The sequence below is a fragment of the Scyliorhinus torazame genome, chromosome 21 (assembly GCF_047496885.1).
Source record: "Scyliorhinus torazame isolate Kashiwa2021f chromosome 21, sScyTor2.1, whole genome shotgun sequence".
Lineage (NCBI taxonomy): Eukaryota > Metazoa > Chordata > Chondrichthyes > Carcharhiniformes > Scyliorhinidae > Scyliorhinus > Scyliorhinus torazame.
The window spans coordinates 124,658,471-124,678,772 of NC_092727.1; the positions used below are offsets into that span (position 1 = coordinate 124,658,471).

General features: G+C 47.1%; 1 non-coding gene across 1 annotated transcript; it reads right to left on the reverse strand.

Annotated features, from left to right (window-relative positions):
• Nucleotides 1–472: 472 nt before the first annotated feature.
• Nucleotides 473–545, reverse strand: trnac-gca (transfer RNA cysteine (anticodon GCA)). The gene has a single exon. It is a non-coding gene; the product is annotated as a tRNA-Cys (tRNA).
• Nucleotides 546–20,302: the final 19,757 nt, after the last annotated feature.

Consider the following 20,302-nt stretch of genomic DNA (forward strand, 5'->3'; position numbering starts at 1 on the left):
TTGCATATTTCTCTGAAGAATTGATCCTATTGGCATAGGGCTCAAGAACCAAAGGACACCGAATTACGGTGATTGGCAAAAGAGACAAAGGTAAAACGAGGTAAAACCTTTTATTGCAGCAAACGATTAGGTCCTGGAGTCCACTGCCTGTGTGTCTGATCGAAGCAGGTTCAGTCGTGGCTTTTAAAAGTCAATTGGATAATTACCTGCACGTTTTAAAACTTGCACAGCTTTGAGAAAAGCAGGGCAGTGGTACGAGTTTCACTTAAATACAACCAGCACTGACACAATGGCCTCCTTCAGTGCTGTGACTGTTCCAATAGCAACATCTCAATTGATCCATTCATTACATTAAAGGGGTGATATTGGTGAAAAACCTTTACAATGAGCTCTTATCACTGAAAACAATGATCACACAGGTGCAATGCAGAAAGGATTACATTACAACGTTGCATCTCCAAAAGGATACTAAAGGGGGCCTTCTAGACTTGAACCAGAGACCTCTTGATCTGCAGTCAAATGCTCTACCATTGAGCTATACCCCCAGAGGCAGCTCGTTATGCACTTCAGAATAAAAAAGTTTATAGCAAAAGATAGCATCAGTGCTAAATGGGAATAATAATAATCTTTAATGATAATAACCTTTATTGTCACAAGTAAGCTCACATTAACACTGCAATGAAGTTGCTGTGAAAATCCCCCAGTGACCACATTCTGGCACCTGTTCGGATGCGCAGAGGGAGAATTCAGAATGTCCAATTCACTTAACAGCACGTCATTCCGGACTTGTGGGAGGAAACCGGAGCACCCGGAGGAAACCCGCGCAGACATGGGGAGAACGTGTAGACTCTGCACAGACAGTGACCCAAGCCCGGGATTAGAACCTGAGACCCTGGCCCTGTTAAGCAACAGTGCTAACCACTGTGCTACCGTGCCACCCTTTTGAAGGAGATTTGGGCCATTTCATGAAATAATTGAGGCGATTAAGATACAATTTTTTAATGCACTAAATATGTTGTGAAATGTACTGGCTGAAAGGCTGGTGGAAGCAGATTCAACAGGCACAGACAAAAATGGAATTTAATTCATTCCTACAGGAGTATGAAGTAAGAGTAAGCATTGCTGATCAATTGGCTAGTTCTCCAGGGCAGCATGGTGGCGCAGTGGGTTAGCACTGCGGCCTCCTGGCGGCGAAGTCCCAGGTTTGATCCTGGCTCTGGGTCACTGTCTGTGTGGAGTTTGCACGTTCTCCCTGTTTTTGCGTGGGTTTCGCCCCCACAACCCAAAAATGTGCAGGGTAGGTGGATTGGCCACGCTAAATTACCCCTTAATTGGAAAAAATGAATTGGGTACTCTAAATTAACAAAAGAAAATTGGCTCGTTCTCTTGAAGAGCTGGTATGATGGCACAACAGGTGAATGGCCTCATTCAATGCTGTACAATTTGATGAATCCAGGGCTGGTGTAACATTAGCAAATCTTATATGCAAAAATGAAATCAGTGGTATAGCCGGGATGAATGCATCTCCAACAATCCACAAGATGCTTAAAACCTTCAGGGAAAAAGCAACCTGCCTGATTGACACCCCATCCACAAACATTCCTTCCTTCCACACCGATGCAGCCGTATACAGTATTTTCCAAACTTTTTTTTCCAGCGACCCACTTTTACAAAATGGCCGACTCTTGCAGCCCACGCCACACTCAAAATAGATTCTCAATAGTTACTTTTAAAAATATCACATTCATTGTTGGCAGTTCCGTATTATTCAATGTAAAAATTATAAATAAAACATTTTTTCAATTTTTCATTACTTGGGAATCAAAATAATTTGAAAGAAACAGATGCAATTTTCCCCTGACTGGGATGGATGGAGTTCCCAACCCACACCCATAGAATCCCAATAGTGCAGAAGGAGGCCAATTGGCAAGGTAGCATGATTGCACAATGCTTAGCAATGCTGCTTCACAGCGCCAGGGTCCAAGGTTCGATTCCGGCTTGGGTCACTGTCTGTGTGGAGTCTGCACGTTCTCCCCGTGTGTGTGTGGGTTTCCTCCGGGTGCTGTGGTTTCCTCCCACAGTCCAAAGATGTGCAGGTTAGGTGGATTGCTAAATTGCCCCTTAGTGTCCAAAGGTTGGGTGGGGTTATGGTGATAGGGTGGGGGATTGGGAATAGGTAAGGTGTTCTTTCAGAGGGTCAGTGTAGACCTGATGAGCCAAATGGCCTCCTTCTGCACTGTAGGAATTCTATGACCCTCTGAAAGAGCACCCTACTCCCAACTCCCCTGTTCTATCCCCATAACCCCACCTAACCTCTGGACTCTAAGGGGCAATTTAGCATGGCCAATCCACCTAACCTGCACAACTTTGGACTGGAGGAAACCAATACAGACATGGGGAGATTGTACAAACTCATGCAGACACGAGGAGAATGTGCATACTCCGCATAGACAGAATTAAACCCCGGTCCCTGGTGCTGTGCTAACCATTATGTCACCCATCTCCCCCCCACCCTTTCCCACACGACTCTCACCATTTGGTTGCCATATATTTCCAGCCAATAAGACATTCACTCATCCCTGAGAAGCCCCACTCCAGTTCTGTGATCGCATTACTGACACCGGAGTGTTGACATTTGTGGGAAGATCCCACAGTAAATGCCCTGAATAAAACCTGCTGCATAAAAATGCCAGCTGCAAACATTCAAACGCTATTTTTAGATTTCTATTTTTCTTGGTGTATGGTCTTGTTTGGAGGACGTTTAGACTGAGTCAAAATAACGTGAGTTCACGCTCGCCGATTTGCAGGACTTTGTCAAATCCAGGCTGATAATTAGGTACAGTATTGAGATAATGGTGTATCGTTGGGGGTGGGGGGGGGGGGAGGGGGGACCTTTATCAAATCACATTTTATCCTGAGAGTTTGTTTCGCTTCTGAACAAGTTCAAAAACTTATGGCACTATTTTAAGAAGGGCACAACAGAAGGATTCATTGTTCAAACATTTATCTCATTGCTGCTTTTGGGAAACCTGCAGTACAGACATCATTGCCTCTGTCATAGAATCCTCAATCTCCATCTCCATCATTTCACTGAGTATATTTTGGTGAAGAACCCTTAGGAAGTGTTTCTGAACTGCTCTTAATTATCACAGAACAGGATTGCAAGAAAGACTGTATCTTGAATTAACATTTGTGAAATCATGTGCAACACTGATTGGGCAGCACGGTAGCACAGTGGTTAGCACTGTCGCTTCACTGCTCCAGGGTCCCAGATTCGATTCCTGCCTTGGGTCACTGTCTGTGCGGAGTCTGCATGTTCTCCCTGTGTCTGCGTGGGTTTCCTCCGGGTGCTCCGGTTTCCTCCAGTCCAACAGTCCTACAGTCCAAAGATGTGCAGGTTAGGTGGATTGGTCATGATAAATTGCCCTTAGTGCTCAAAAAGGTTAGGTGGGGTTACAGGGATAAAGGGGATAGGGTAGAGGTGTGGAGCTTAAGTAGGGTTAGGGTTATTTGTTATGTATTCCAGATTGGATTGGCCAATTGTACAAATCAGCATCAAGTCTAGAAAGATAGTACAAGAAGAGATGATGTTTTTTCAAGAACTTATTGAGGAGGTGAGGAGACTTTTAAAGCGGTAAATGATGAGTTGAGATGCTTTGCCTGAATGGATGGTGGAAGCAGACTCAATTGCAGGAATCACAAAACTGATTGAATTAATATTTGAAGGGAGGAAACAGCAAGTGTTGCCGTTCAATTGGATAGTTCACTCAAAGACCTGGCACGATAACGCAACAGAGAGAAATGGCAACTTTCTGTCTGATACCATGCATTCCTGAGGTGGTGGAATATTGGCAAGCCACTTGTGAACAGTGACAAGAAAGATACAGAGTACCTGGAATGGAACTAGGAATCTCTTAGATCTGCAATCAACTGATCTGCCACTAAGCTACACCCCCAACCAGTCCAGGCTTTTTAAGGATTAAGCAATGAAGTGATGCAACAGATGGTGGCACCAGCTTCAGGCAGACCTTTATTGCTACTCAATGGAGGCACATTTCTAGCTGGTTCGACGTTTCACCCATTTTTGGGATGGCCCAATCCATGCAATTGGTCTCACTCTTGGTATTAAGTAGAGCATTGACATATGTGGAAAGGTCTCAATGTTTATGGAGTTTGCACGTTCTCCCCATGTCTGCTTGGGTTTCACCCCGCAACCCAAAGATGTGCAGGGGAGGTGGATTGGCCGCGCTAAATTGCCCCTTAATTGGAAAAAAAAAGTTGGGTTCTCTAAAATTTTTTCAAAACTTTAAAGTCCCAATTAAGAGGCAATTTTACTGGGGCCAATTAACCTACCAGCAGCACGGGCAGCATGGGGGCGCAGTGGTTAGCACTGCTGTCTACGGTGCTGAAGACCCGGGTTCGATTCCGGCCGTGGGTCTCTAAATTAAAAAAAAAACTACCAGCACATCTTTGGGTTGTGGGGGTGAAACCCACGCAAACACGGGGAGAATGTGCAAACTCCACACGGACAGTGACCCGTGACCGGGATCAAACCCGGGTACTTGGTACTATGAGGCAGCAGTGCTAACCACTGCGCCACCGTGCCGCCCAATGTCTCAGTGGTTAATGCTCAGAATTCAGTCTACAGTGGGCAAAAGACCTGGACAGTACGCTGCCATTGGCAGATTTTTGAAAACTAATTTGATGATTTCCACTTCTCTTTATGCATGGCATTGTTGAGTGGCTATTTACACAGGCTGCTCTGCGCTAATCATCAGCTGGGGTTCAGTAGCAGTTCTCACACGTGTTACGTCCTCCTGGGCTAGTGCGCGATCAATTCCAGCTCCACCCGACCCGGAGTCACAACACAATTGAATTTAATAAATCTTTCTTGGAAAAACGGCCAAAGCCCTTGGCCCTTACCTGCCCAATAACTCCAGTCACCAGGTTTGTAAATTTAAACACAATTAGGTTGATTAATAACAATAAGTATACGTAAATTCAGGGGAGGAGGTGGTATAGTGGTATTGTCACTGGATTAGTAATCCAGAGACCCTGGGAGACTCTGGGGACCTGGGTTTGAATCCCACGTAGCAGGTGGTGAAATGTAAACTCAATAAAATATCTGGAAGTAAATTATGACTGCAATCGATTGTTGTAAAAAACCCACCTGGTTCATTAATGCCCTTTAGGGAAGGAAATCTGCCGTCCTTACCTGGTCTGGCCTACTGTGACTCCAGACCCACAACAATGCAGCACAGTGGTATACAGGCAGGAGGGAGGGGCCCTGGGAGTCCTCAACACCGACTCTGGACCCAATGAAGCCTCATGGCTTCAGGTCAAACATGGGCATGGAAACCTCCTGCTGATGATCATGTACCGGCCACCATCAGCTGATGAATCAGTACTCCTCTATGTTTTACACCACTTAGAGAAGCACCGAGCGTGGTGCAGAATATACTCTGGGTGGGGGACCTCAATGCCTATCACCAAGAGTGGCTCGGTAGCACCACTACTGACCGAGCCGGCCGGGTCTGAAAGGGCATATCTGCCAGACTGGGTCAGCGACAGGTGGTGAGGGAACCAACAAGAGGGAAAAATATACTTGACCTCATCCTCACCAATCTGCCTGCTGCAGATGCATCTGTCCCTGACAGTATCGGTAGAAGTGACCACCACATAGTCCTTGTAGAGACAACGTCCCGTCTTCACATTGAGGATACCCTCCATCGTGTTGTGTGGCACTACCACCATGCTAAATGGGATAGACTTCGAACAGATCTAGCGGCTCAAGACTGGGCCTCCATGAGGTGCTGTGGGCCATCAGCAGTATCGGAATTATATTTAACCACAATCTGTAACCTCATGGCCCGGCATATCCCCCACTCTACCATTACCACCAAACCAGGGGATCAACCCTGATTCGGTGAAGAATGTAGGAGAGCGTGCCAGGAGCAACATGAGACATAATGAAAAATGAGGTGACAACCTGGTGAAGCTACAACACAGGACTACTTGTGTGCAAAACAGCAAAAGCCGCAAGTGACAGAGCTAAGCAATTGCACACCCGACGGATCAGATCTAAGCTTGGCAGTCCTGCCAATCCCAGCCAAGAATGGTGGTGGACAACTAAACAATTCACTGCAGGAGGAGGCTCCACAAATATCCCCATCCTCAATGATGGAGGAGCCCAGCACATATGTGCAAAAGACAAGGCTGAAGGATTCATAAAACTTTTCAGCCAGAAATGCCAAGTGGTCTCTTCCAGAGGTCCCCAGCCTCACAGATGTCAATCTTCAGCCAATACGATTCACTGCACATGATATCAAGAAACAGCTGAAGGCACTGGATCCTGAAAGCCCTGACAATATCCGGCAATAATCCTGAAGGCTTGTTGTAGCACACAAAGACTCCGTGAGACGAATAGAGTGAAGTCGATGAGACTTTATTAAGCGTGTCTGTTCCCCCGCAGCTCGATAGTAGAATGGCCTGCGGGGGAGGACTCTGGCTTCTTATACTCCGCCTTCAGGGCGGAGCTAGAGGTCAACGGCCAACCAGGACCCGGGATCTGTCAGCCAATGACATTAGGGCTTCCAGTCCCACATGACCCTAATACATACTACTACACTTGTGCTACACCCCAGCCAAGATGTTCTAGTATAGCTACAACATCGGCATCTACCTGGCAATGTTAGGTGGATTGGCCATGCTAAATTGCCCCTTAGCGTCCAAAAGGTTAGGTCAGATTACTGGGTTACAGGGATAGGGTGGAAGCCTGGGCTCAAGTAAGGTGCGGTTTCCAAGGGCTGGCGCAGACTCGATGGGCCAAATGGCCTCCTTCTGCACTGTAGAGATTTTAATGTGGAAAATTGCCCAGGTGTGTCCTGTACACAAGGAACAGGACAAATCGAACCCAGCCAATTACCGCCCATTCAGTCTGCTCTCCATCACCAGCAAAGTGATGAAAGGAGTCATCAACAATGCTTGAGATGAGGAGGAACTACTTCTCGCAGAGGGTGGTGAATTTATGCAACTCGCTTCCCCATAGCGCGGTGGAATCGGAGTCATTAAATTGTTTCAAGGTGGAGGTAGATATATTTCTGATAAAAAACGGGTTAAGGGGACAACAGGTGGGAGGTGGATTTGAAACCAGGAAGAGATCAACCATGATCTGGTTGAATGACGGAGCGGGCTCGAAGGGCTGAATTGCCGACTTCCGCTCCTAATTCCTATATTCCTATCAGGTGGCACTTGCTCAACAATAACCTGTTACATACGCTCTGTTTTGGTTCTGCCAGGATCATTCAGCTCCTGACCTGATTACAGCCTTGGTTCAAACAAGGACAAAAAAGATGAATGCCAGAGGTGAGGTGAGAGTGACTGCCCTTGACATCAAGGCAGCATTTTATTGAGTATGGCATCAAGGAGCCCTAGCTAAACTGCAGTCAATGGGAATCAGGGGGAAAACTCTCCGCTGCTTGGAGTCATACCTGGCACAGACTAGGGCATCACGGTGGCGCAGTGGGTTAGCCCTGTTGCCTCACGGTGCCGAGGTCCTGGGTTCGATCCCGGCCCTTGGTCACTGTCCGTGTGGAGTTTGCACATTCTCCCCGTGTCTGCGTGGGTTTCGCCCCCACAACCCAAAGATGTGCAGACTAGGTGGACTGGCCACGCTAAATTGCCCCTTAATTGGGAAAAAAAAAATTGGGTACACTTAAAAAAATAAAATAAAATAAAAAATACCTGGCACAGACCTGGTTGTGGTGGTTGGAGGTCAATCATCTCAGTCCCGGGCCATCACTCCAGAGTTCCTCAGGGTACTGTCCTAGGCCCAACTAGCTTCAGCTGCTTCATCATAAGGTCCGAAGTGGGGATGTTCACAGATGACTGCGCAATGTTCAGCACCATTCGCAACTCCTCAGATAATGAAGCAGTTCACGTGCAGATGCAGCAAGACCCGGACAATATCCTGGCTTTGGCTGAGAAGTGGCAAGTTACATTTGTGCAACATAAGTGCCCGGCAATGACCATCTCCTACAAGAGAGGGTCTAACCACCGCCCCTTGACATTCAATGGCATTAACATCACTGAATCCCCCACAATCAACATCCTGGGGGTTACCATTGAACAGAAACTGAACTGGACTAGCCATATTAATACCAAAGCCTGTCCACCATCTACAAGGCACAAGTCAGGAGTGTGATGGAATACTCTCCACTTGCCTGGATGAGTGCAGCACAAACAACACTTAAGAAGCTCGACACCATCCAGGACAAAGCAGCCCGCTTGATTGCTCCCCCTTCCACAAACATTCAAACCCTCCACCATCGACGAACAAAGGCAGCTGTGTGTACCATCGACAAGATGAACTGCAGTAACTCACCAAAGTTCCTTAGGCAGCACCTTCCAAACCCACGACCACTACCATGTAGAAGGACAAGGGCAGCAGAGGCTTCCCTCCAAGTCACTCACCACCACGACTTGGAAATATATTGCCATTCCTTCACTGTCGCTGGGCAAAATCCTGGAACACCCTCCCTAACAGCACAGTGGGTGTACCTACACCGCAGGGACTGCAGCGGTTCAAGAAGGCAGCTCTCCACCACCTTCTGATGGGCAACTAAGGGTGGGCAATAATCTCCCCCTGACCATTGCCTTCAGTGCCTCCCAGGATGTGGAGGGAGAGATCTCGCCGTTCTGGTTACAGCCCATGTCCTTGTTGATGGTCAGTGCCATCCTTTCACAGAAAGCCTTGTCAGTGAGGAGGGCCGTGTCCAGCCTCAGTGCCCCTCAAATGGAAAAAATTAATTGGGTGCACTAAATTTATTAAAAAGAACTTCTGAAAATCCAAATACACCACATTCACAGCACCCCCCCATGTCACATAGAATCATAGATTCTATGGCAGAAGGAGGCCATTTGGCCCATCGAGTCTACAGCGGCCCTTAGAAAGAGCAGCCTACTTAAGCCCACGCCTCCATCCTATCTCGTAACCCAGTAACCCCACCTAACCTTTTGGACACAAAGGGGCAATTTATCATGGCCAATCCGCCTCACCTGCACATCTTTGGACTTGTGGGAGGAAACCGGAGCACCCGGAGGAAACCCACGCAGACACGGGGAGAACATGCAAACGTCACGGCTATTATGTCCTCTAAAAGGATTGTCAAGCTTTGTGGGTTCAAGTTTTCCAACTGGCAAGAGTTTGGCAAATAATCTAGGTCGACAATTCATTGCAGTGCTAAGGTCGCGTTGCAGGAATATAGAACATACAGTGCAGAAAGAGGCCATTCGGCTCATCGAGTCTGCACCGACCCAGTTAAGCCCTCACTTCCACCCTATCCCCGTAACCCAATAACCCCCCCAAACCTTTTTGGACACTAAGGGCAATTTAGCATGGCCAATCCACCTAACCTGCACGTCTTTGGACTGTGGGAGGAAACCGGAGCACCCGGAGGAAACCCACGCACACACGGGGGAGAACATGCAGACTCCGCACAGACAGTGACCCAGCGGGGAATCGAACCTGGGACCCTGGCGCTGTGAAGCCACAATGCTATTCACTTGTGCTACTGTGCTGCCCTACTGTGGAGCAGTTTTTATTTCAGGCGAGACATGAACCTGAGAGCTACATTGCCTTAGGTTGGTGTAAAAGGGGCGGCGCGGTGGCACAGTGGTTAGGACTGCTGTCTCATAACACCAAGGTCCCAGGTTCGATCCCGGCTCTGGCTCACTGTCCGTGTGGAGTTTGCATATTCTCCCCGTTTTTGCGTGGGTTTCGCCCCCACAACCCAAAGATGTGCAGGGTAGGTGGATTGGCCACACTAAATTACCCCTTAATTGGAAAAAATGAATTGGGTACTCTATGTTTATATTTAAAAAAAGGTTGGTGTAAAAGATGGTATGAAACATTTCTCACCTGTTATCCAAAGTTCTACCACTGAGATATATCACCCTTCCCCATCAACCCCCCCCACCCAACACATGCAAAAACCTCATGTACATAAGAATCAAATTGTCTCTTTAGGAGGAGAGATGGTGGAGACTGAATGGAATGATGGGCTCATTTTGGGTAATGATTGAGAAAAAAGAGGAGACTTTCACACAGCAAGCTGTGATCTGGGGCTGGTTTAGCACAGTGGGCTAAATGGCTGGCTTGTAATGCAGAACAAGGCCAGCAGCGCGGGTTCAATTCCCGTACCGGCCTCCTCGAACAGGCGCTGGAATGTGGCGACTAGGGGCTTTTCACAGTAACTTCATTAAAGCCGACTTGTGACAATAAGTGATTATGATTATTATTGTGATCTGGAAAGAATGATATTCAAAAGAGAATTGGATGGAGATCTGAAAATTTACAGAGCCACAGGGAAAGAGCAGTGGAGTGGGGTGAGTTGGATCACTCTCTCCCAGGGAGCTGGCAAAGGCACTTTGGGCCGCCTGGCCTCCTTGCCGCTGCTCTCATAAAAAAACATAAATTAAGCTTTGGGTTTAATGTTCTATTTTGGAAGCAGAGGGCCATGATTACAAAGGAATGCAATGCAGACCGTGGTTACACTAAAGCCACAGTTGAGATGAATCGTTTGATGATCTTAGATTCGACATTAATAACAGGCTTCCATCCCAAAGTGCTCCAAGGGACGATTCACCGGGCCTGCAATTTAAAGTCACACTATCCTCTTTAACCATTCACTACATTTGCTTCCTCCCCATTCCAGTTACTCAACCTTAGATCTGACAAGGTTTGGACCGGTTTGATGATGGGTTGTAACTGGGAAGCGTGTGGTTAGATTCAAGAATAGTGAAAGGTTGGAATAGTTGAGTCAACAGGAAATGGAGTATCTGACTTTTTTGTTGCCGTTGAAGACGTAATTTGATTCTTGTTTATCAGCGGAGATTGCGGGTTAGCACTGCTGCCTCACGGCGCCGAGGTCCCAGGTTCGATCCCGGCCACGGGTCACTGTCCGTGTGGAATTTGCATATTCTCCCCGTGTTTGCGTGGGTTTCGCCCCCACAACCCAAAGATGTGCAGGGTAGGTGGATTGGCCACACTAAATTGCCCCTTAATTGAAAAAAACGAATTGGGTACACTAAATTTATATTTTAAAAAATTAGAGGAGATTGCGGCAGAGAAACCTCTGCCACGAGGTAAACCTGTTCCAGTCTCGACCCACAGCCTAGTATTTCAAAACAGAAATGCAAAGCTGCGGATGATTCATTGCCCAACGAACAAAAGCCCGAAGATGATAATCTGCAGCCTGCAGAATCAGCTACAACACCACCCTCAAAATACATCCAGACGTTCACTTATCTCTGCAGCCTTTGTGGGATCTTGCTGTGCTTGGGTGTGGGTGGATGTGGGTGGGGGGGGTTGCTCAACTTCCCAGCAACCGCCGTCTGAGACAAAATACGACCAAAATGCAAGTGTCGGTGTTAAGAAGTCGGATTGTAACTGTGATTCGCCTCTACTGTCTGTTCCATGTGATTTAGACAACTCTGAGATTATGGAGCTGTAATGACCCAACACATGGGCGCCCAGCCAGTTCAGCCGCTAAAATTTAAACATTTGCGACCAAATTTTCTTTGTCAATGTGGTGATATGCATCACTGTAAGTACACAAGGGGTTAATGTAAATACACTAAGGCTAAGTAAACACTAGAGGGAGCACTGAAGATGTCATGATATGCAGACATACAGCTAATGAACACTTAGAATAGGACACGGCCAATGGGCAGTCAAGACACCCAGAGGTGACACTACCACAAGGGGGCTACCCATATAAAAGGACAGGGCACACATGCTCTTCCTCTTTCCACAGGCGACACTTAGAGAGAAGGACAGGGGCAGATCAGAAGCATCACACCCACCGCATGGCTCAGAGCAGACTGGTTAGTTAGACTGAGTTACTATAACAAGATTAGCAGGAGCGTCAAACTTAAGTAGGATAATTGTTAGCTGTTCAATAAATGTGTTAAACCTATCTCCAAATCTGAACCTTCCTTTGTCATGGCATACATCAAGGAAGCAGCTTATGTTACATGAAGAACCATAAAACAACATGGTACCAGTAGTGCCTGTTGGATCTATATGGTTCAACTCAAGATCCGTGACTACCAGCAACAGCACCCAGGCAAGATGTTTGAGATTCTGGTTCCTCAGCAGCTCAGGTACCACGGCAATCTCAGTGCCAACTGACGTGCATTCAAACAGAGATTTGAGATTCACCTGGTGGCATCCGACCTAGATGGCGTGGCCGATGCTGAGAAGATAAAGCTTCTACTCACGATTGCGGGTGAAAGTGCAACAGAAATCTTCAACTCCTTCAAGTACTCCAAAGGGCAGGACAAGAGAGACTTCCAGACAGTCCTGGACAAGTTTGAAAACTACTGCGAGGTGAACACAACAGAAATCGGTAAAACTGGCACCTATACTCACCACGAGGCAAAGGTAGGCTTGCAGCAGAGGAAAACGGCAGTTTTGATTGGCAGCCATCTTGAGAAAGGAGCCGCACATGCACAGTTCCCCAGAAGGCGCGAACCAGCAAAACAGTGTTTGGCACATGCGCAAGAAGCCGCACATGCGCAGTTGTGCAAAGAGCGCACAGGAAAGGAAACATGATTTGCGTATGCGCAATCCATTCCTACACTCTACGTCACAATGTCATGATGTCAGAGGCCCCGGACCACGCCCACTTAAAGGGAAAATGTCCCAAAAAAGTGAAAAACAGTTTTAAAGCCACAAAACACAATTCTTTCACCTGGAAGGACAGCACAATGCCTGAACTTTGACCAGTAGCTGAAAGTAACCTCCGCAGAACCCTGCAACAAGCAGTTAGCACCACCCTAAGAGATGATTTAGTCCTTGAAGACTACGACTCAGATGTTGATTTCTTCCGTGGACATAGGGAGCACAATGACAAGCTCCGACACAGAAAGTGATGATATCGTCCTTGAAGACTACGACTCAGACGATGATTTCATCATTGGACGTGGCTACCTCAGTACCAAATCCGAACCGCAACGAGATGATGTGTACATTCAAGAATCCGACATAGACATGGATGAGTTCTTCGGATTTGAGGATCCTCAGCCCAGCACAGACGACATCCCGACCCGAGAACAGGATTCTGCTGCGGCCTGAAGCCAAGAGACAGAGAGCGGTACAAGCCCACAGAGAGCGGCCTGACGCCAAGAGACAGAGAGAGGTACAAGCCCACAGAGAGCGGCCTGACGCCAAGAGACAGAGAGCGGTACAAGCCCACAGAGAGTGGCCTGACGCCAAACCAGTGGTCCACGCACCACGAAGAGTGGTCCACGCACCACGAAGAGTCCCCGACTCCACACGAAAGGTGGTCCAAGCACCACGAAGAGTCCCCGACTCTACACGAAAGGTGGTCCACGCACCACAAAGAGTCCCCGACTCCGCACAGAAAGCGATGACAGACACCACAGCGAGACAAGTGCACGTCTCCACACGTAGAACATAGAAAGACTCCACAGGGAGACCACTGCACGACTCCGTTGAGAGCGCACAGGTCGACTCCACAGCGAGCCCACTGCATGACTCCACACAGGGAACGATGCCAGATTCCACAGAGAGAGTGGTACAAGCCTCCACAGCGAGCTCGTTGACAGACTTCACGATGGAAGCAATGCAAGACTCCAGACCGCAGTCCTTGCATGAACAAGAAAGACCATGAAGGTCTAGCAACCTTATCTGAGCAACCAGCAGCAGACGATGCAAGTCTGCCACGCTCAAGTGCAAAGCAAGACGACCATGGCAGTCTACCACACTCACACGAACAACAAAAAGACTATGACAGTCTACCTAGATTATTTGAGCCACCAGAAGAAGACTCTGATAGTCTACCCAGCTCATCTAACCGATAAGGAGACACTGAAGGTCTACCCACTGTATGTGCGACAAGTGACAAAGGCTTCACAATTCCCATACAAGATGTGCGACATCTCAGTGAGACTGACAGATCTCAGCTACTATGGACAAAGGCACTCGACAATCAAAGTGAGGCTACTAGTGACTCCAGTGACGCCACGTTAATTCAAACCTCATCTACTCGAGAACCTGAAATGACTCCAGACGGGGAGCATCAAGAAACCAAAGGTGATTCAGGTGAACCGGAAAGGGCTCCAGACGGGGAGCATCGACAAGCCAAAGATGATTCCAGTGAACCGGACATGACTCCAGACGGGGTGCGCTGAGGAATCAGAGACGGCACGCTCAGTGAAACAGCAGATGCCACAAAGGACACTGACACAAGTCACTTTGTGAAGGACTCGATTTCTCCACTCGGTGTGGTCATTGAGTGCAACAAACACAACAACAAAACCTACAAATACAACAACAAAGACAACAACAAGAAGCGCACCAAAGGCAACGTCAACAACAAGCATGACAAAAACAACAACAATAGAACAACAACTGGTATGACATGGTACAACTCTGCCCATGAAGGACAATGTTACTGCTCAGCTCAGAACAATGGCAAGAGTGCAAACATACCATGGCATGTCAATGCATCTTACAAATTCACTTTTGCTACACTACAAACAAGCAGACCAGCTTTCAAGGCAGCTGACATACGGCATCAATACCGCAAACACAGACACCAGTCCAGGTCAGACAGGAAAGATGACTTAAAGAATCGTTACCACAAGCATCGTAAACAAAAAGAGTCCAAATCAGACAACAAAGTGATTTGACCATTTGACCACCTCCTGATGATTTCTTGGTTCCTTAAGCACAGGGACACTGATGGCGTTCACAGGGAAATGACAACATCAACATCGACACTTCAAAAACAAAACACGAAAGCCACTCGACCATATTAATTCATGAACTTTGGACTCATACATATTATTTGGTATTGTATAATCATCACTGCTATCATGATTTCTACATATCATCACTTATCTACCTATTTTGTTCAATTTTCTTGAACACTGTACAGAAAATATGTAACACAAAAAAAGGGGGATGTGGTGATTTGCATCACTGTAAATATACAAGGGGTTAATATAAATACACTAAGACTAAGTAAACACTAGAGGGAGCACCGGAGATTGTCATGACATGCAGACATACAGCTAATGAACACTTAGAATAGGACACGACCAATGGGCAGTCAAGACACCCAGAGGTGACACTACCACAAGGGGGCACACATGCTCTCTCTCTTTCCATAGGCGACACTTAGAGAGACGGACAGGGGCAGATCAGAAGCATCGCACCCACCGCATGGCTTAGAGCAGACTGGTTAGTTAGACTGAGTTACTGTAGCAAGATTAGCAGGAGAGTCGAACTCAAGTAGGAGAATTGTTAACTGTTCAATAAATGTGTCAAACCTATCTCCAAGTCTGAACCTTCCTTTGTCAGAGCATACATCAAGGAAGCAGCGTATGCTACATGAAGACGCATAACACAACAGACAACACCGATCAATGATTTGGCAGCATTCAGGGCGAGGTATAATGGCCAACGCCCCTTTCCTGCAGTAACCGGCCAACCTAAATGACAATAATTTCTTGCTCAGAGAAAAGCCGGTGACATTCAATAAAACGTAACGGATCTCCTGAATTGCTGTTGTGACCGCTTCTCCCTGGTGTTCACGAATCGGAGCCACCCCTCAGCTCTATCTGTTGGGTGCACATTTGCTGGTCACCAGCGAGGTTGCTGTACAATTATTACAGAGTCCATTCCATATCTAATCGGATTAATTTTCACTTTGTAATTATAGCACGCCTTTGCAATGTATCTGTCTGCCGCCTCTCCAATAATTACTTTAAAAAATGTACAGAGGTGTGTAGGAGTCACCTCCACATTAATTGATCCTGGATCGCATACACACACACCCCCTCACTCACTCACTTCCCACACTTTCACTCCCCCACATCCACAAATATTATTTCGCACTCACACATCCTCATTCACACACACTCATCCTCACACCCATCCAAATTCTCACACACACACACACCCTCACACCCAAACCCTCGCACACACACCCACCCACACCCTCACACCCACATCCTCACACCCATAACCTCAGATATAGACACACACCCTCACTGTCACTCACACCCTCACATCCACACCCACACACACTCACACACATACTCATCATCATACTCACTCTTACGCACACACACACCAACTCATCCTCACACACACTGAGCCCACACACATCACCACACACACCCGATCACCCACACCCTCGCACACTCAAACCCACATTCACTCACTGTCACTCACACACACACACCCATGCTCTCTCACACTCACACTCATTCACTCTCCCAGACTCAGCCTCACAATCACTCACACACATACACAGACCCTCTCACAAACACACAATTACATGAAATAATTTGCTTCTCAATATTGTGCTGGTCTGCACTTGACACTGAATTAAAGAGTTCCCCCTCTCTGAATAGGAGCCTTCATTCCCATTTGCCATAGACACAGATCACATTCTATAACTGGGCATATCTTATTCTATAGATTGTGCATTTAAAAGTGTTAGAAATATGGGAATATATAGCTCCCTTCCGTCACAATTATGTTGAATTTTATAACAGAATACTTATTTGTTTTAAATTAAGTTCATTGTGTGGGTTTATGTTACCGATGAGGGTCTCCCCAGTTTGAATGGATAGTTGTGAAGCTGATATCTGTTGACATTGGGTCAATTTAACGTCACCTCTATTGGTCCCACATCTGAAATATTAACCATTTTTGTTTCTTTCACAAAGATACTAACCGCTCAATTATATATTTCCAACAAAGAACAAAGAACAAAGAAATGTACAGCACAGGAACAGGCCCTTCGGCCCTCCAAGCCCATGCCGACCATGCTGCCCGACTAAACTACAACCTTCTACACTTCCTGGGTCCGTATCCTTCTATTCCCATCCTATTCATGTATTTGTCAAGATGCCCCTTAAACGTCACTATCGTCCCCGCTTCCACTACCTCCTCCGGCAGCGAGTTCCAGGCACCCACTACCCTCTGCGTAAAAAACTTGCCTCGTACATCTACTCTAAACCTTGCCCCTCTCACCTTAAACCGATGCCCCCTAGTAATTGACCCCTCTACCCTGGGGAAAAGCCTCTGACTATCCACTCTGTCTCTGCCCCTCATAATTTTGTATACCTCTATCAGGTCTCCCCTCAACCTCCTTCGTTCCAGTGAGAACAAACCAAGTTTATTCAACCGCTCCTCATAGCTAATGCTCTCCATACCAGGCAACATTCTGGTAAATCTCTTCTGCACCCTCTCTAAAGCCTCCACATCCTTCTGGTAGTGTGGCGACCAGAATTGAACACTATACTCCAAGTGTGGCCTAACTAAGGTTCTATACAGCTGCAACATGACTTGCCAATTCTTATACTCAATGCCCCGGCCAATGAAGGCAAGCATGCCGTATGCCTTCTTGACTACCTTCTCCACCTGTGTTGCCCCTTTCAATGACCTGTGGACCTGTACTCCTAGATCTCTTTGACTTTCAATACTCTTGAGCGTTCTACCATTCACTGTATATTCCCTACCTGCGTTAGTCCTTCCAAAATGCATTACCTCACATTTGTCCGGATTAAACTCCATCTGCCATCTCTCCGCCCAAGTCTCCAAACAATCTAAATCCTGCTGTATCCTCTGACAGTCCTCATCGCTATCCGCAATTCCACCAACCTTTGTGTCGTCTGCAAACTTACTAATCAGACCAGTTACATTTTCCTCCAAATCATTTATATATACTACAAAGAGCAAAGGTCCCAGCACTGATCCCTGTGGAACACCACTGGTCACAGCCCTCCAATGAGAAAATCATCCTTCCATTGCTACTCTCTGCCTTCTATGGCCTAGCCAGTTCTGTATCCACCTTGCCAGCTCACACCAGATCCCGTGTGACTTCACCTTTTGTACTAGTCTACCATGAGGGACCTTGTCAAAGGCCTTACTGAAGTCCATATAGACAACATCCACTGCCCTGCCTGCATCAATCATCTTAGTGACCTCCTCGAAAAACTCTATCAAGTTAGTGAGACACGACCTCCCCTTCACAAAACCGTGCTGCTTCTCACTAATACGTCCATTTGCTTCCAAATGGGAGTAGATCCTGTCTCGAAGAATTCTCTCCAGTAATTTCCCTACCACTGAAGTAAGGCTCACCGGCCTGTAGCTCCCGGGATTATCCTTGCTACCCTTCTTAAACAGAGGAACAACATTGGCTATTCTCCAGTCCTCCGGGACATCCCCTGAAGACAGCGAGGATCCAAAGATTTCTGTCAAGGCCTCAGCAATTTCCTCTCCAGCCTCCTTCAGTATTCTGGGGTAGATCCCATCAGGCCCTGGGGACTTATCTACCTTAATATTTTTTAAGACACCCAACACCTCGTCTTTTTGGATCTCAATGTGACCCAGGCTATCTACACACCCTTCTCCAGACTCAACATCTACCAATTCCTTCTCTTTGGTGAATACCGATGCAAAGTATTCATTTAGTACCTCGCCCATTTCCTCTGGCTCCACACATAGTTTCCCTTGCCTATCCTTCAGTGGGCCAACCCTTTCCCTGGCTACCCTCTTGCTTTTTATGTACGTGTACAGATTGTTCTTGGTTCTGGATTCAGTCCCAACTCTACTTTTGGGGGACAGTGGTTATGCTTTGGTTATGTTTCTTATCCTCTCTTGCCCTTACCTTGTGAATCTCTTATGTGTGTCTGGGTGGAGGGTGGTACGGGGTTTGGGGAATAGGTAGATTTGTAGACCATTGCTCTGTTATTCCTCAATATATATATTTCTCTTTTATTTTAATTATGATTAAACAGTTTGTTAATGTTTTACTTATTAAAAATATTTTAGTTCTGTGCATGTGTGAGACTGTTGATTTGGAGTTAACAACGGTTCAGTAGATGCAGAAACCTGACATTGGATTGAGGAGCGAGCTGCGGCTGTAGTGGAAACTGCATCTGCCGATCCTTTTGATCTTTCTTAGTACTGTCATATCGATGCTGGAAGTCTGAAATAAAAACTGAAAGTTCTGCTAAAAAACCTCAGCAGGTCTGGCAGCATCTTTTTTTCATTGTTTTAAAAATTTAGAGTACCCAATTCATTTTTCCCAATTTAGGGAGCCAATCCACCTACCTATGGGTTGTGGGGGCGAAACCCACACAAACATGGGGAGAATGTGCAAAGCCCACACAGACAGTGACCCAGAGCCGGGATCGAACCTGGGACCTTGGTGCCGTGAGGCAGTAGGGCTAACCACTGCTCCACCGTGCTGGCCTTGGCTGGTTTCCTCTTGAGGACTAATTCATCTCCCTTTACCACACTCTCTCCTCCTCTATAGTGGGTGGCTCTTGTCACTTTCTAATCAGTTCCAGGCCTGACTGGGTGGGCAGCACCCTGCCTTTTGAGTTGGATGGTTGCGGGTTCAAGAACTAATCTAGGGATCTGAGCAGCAACCTCGAGGCTGGTTCTGTCCTGGAGCTGTATGGAGGGAGTGCCGCACTGTCAGAGGTGCTGCCTATCGGATAACATGTCCAGCTCCTCTGCTCCCCTAAGTGGATGCGAAAGATCCTAGGTCACCGAAGATGATCGGGAGGGAGACTGACCGAGAGGTAAAATGGGAGGGGGAAAAGGTGGAGGGGTAGAGGGAGAGAGGTGGAGAGAGGGTGGGTGGGGGAGAGTGTGAGGGAGGGGTAGAATTGGGGTGGGGATAGGGTGGAGGAGGTGGGGAGGGGAAGGAGAGAGGAGAAAGTTCTTCTTCTGTCCTGACCAATACTAATTCATCAGAAAATGGGTCTTTCCCGACATTACAAAGGTGACAAAATGTCCAGAATCCTTCAATGGGATGTGAAGGGCTTTGTGGTGTGGTGAAAAGCGAGGTTTACATTCAAATTGTCCATAACCTCAGTCACTCTGATTGGACTTGATTGAAAGGGGGTAACTGGACAAGAGGTGTGTTTGACCTAGAGAGTAGATGATGCGGAGATTGATCCTCTCACTCTCCAAGGCCCCGGAGTACATTACACACTGTGCCCCCAGTCACCCTGTAATCATTGCAACAATTTCCCACTCACTTGCTCCATTTACATTATAATATTCATCATTAATACATGAATTGTGTGTGGGCATCAGAAGAACAGACTTTGGGACCAAGCCGGAGGGTGGGGGTGAGGGGGAGGGGGGGGGGGGGGGGGGGTTCAAATCTTGCTAGTTATCTATAATTGGAAGCAGATTCCCACATCTCGTCAACATTCCTGAATGATATGAAGGGCTCTGTCT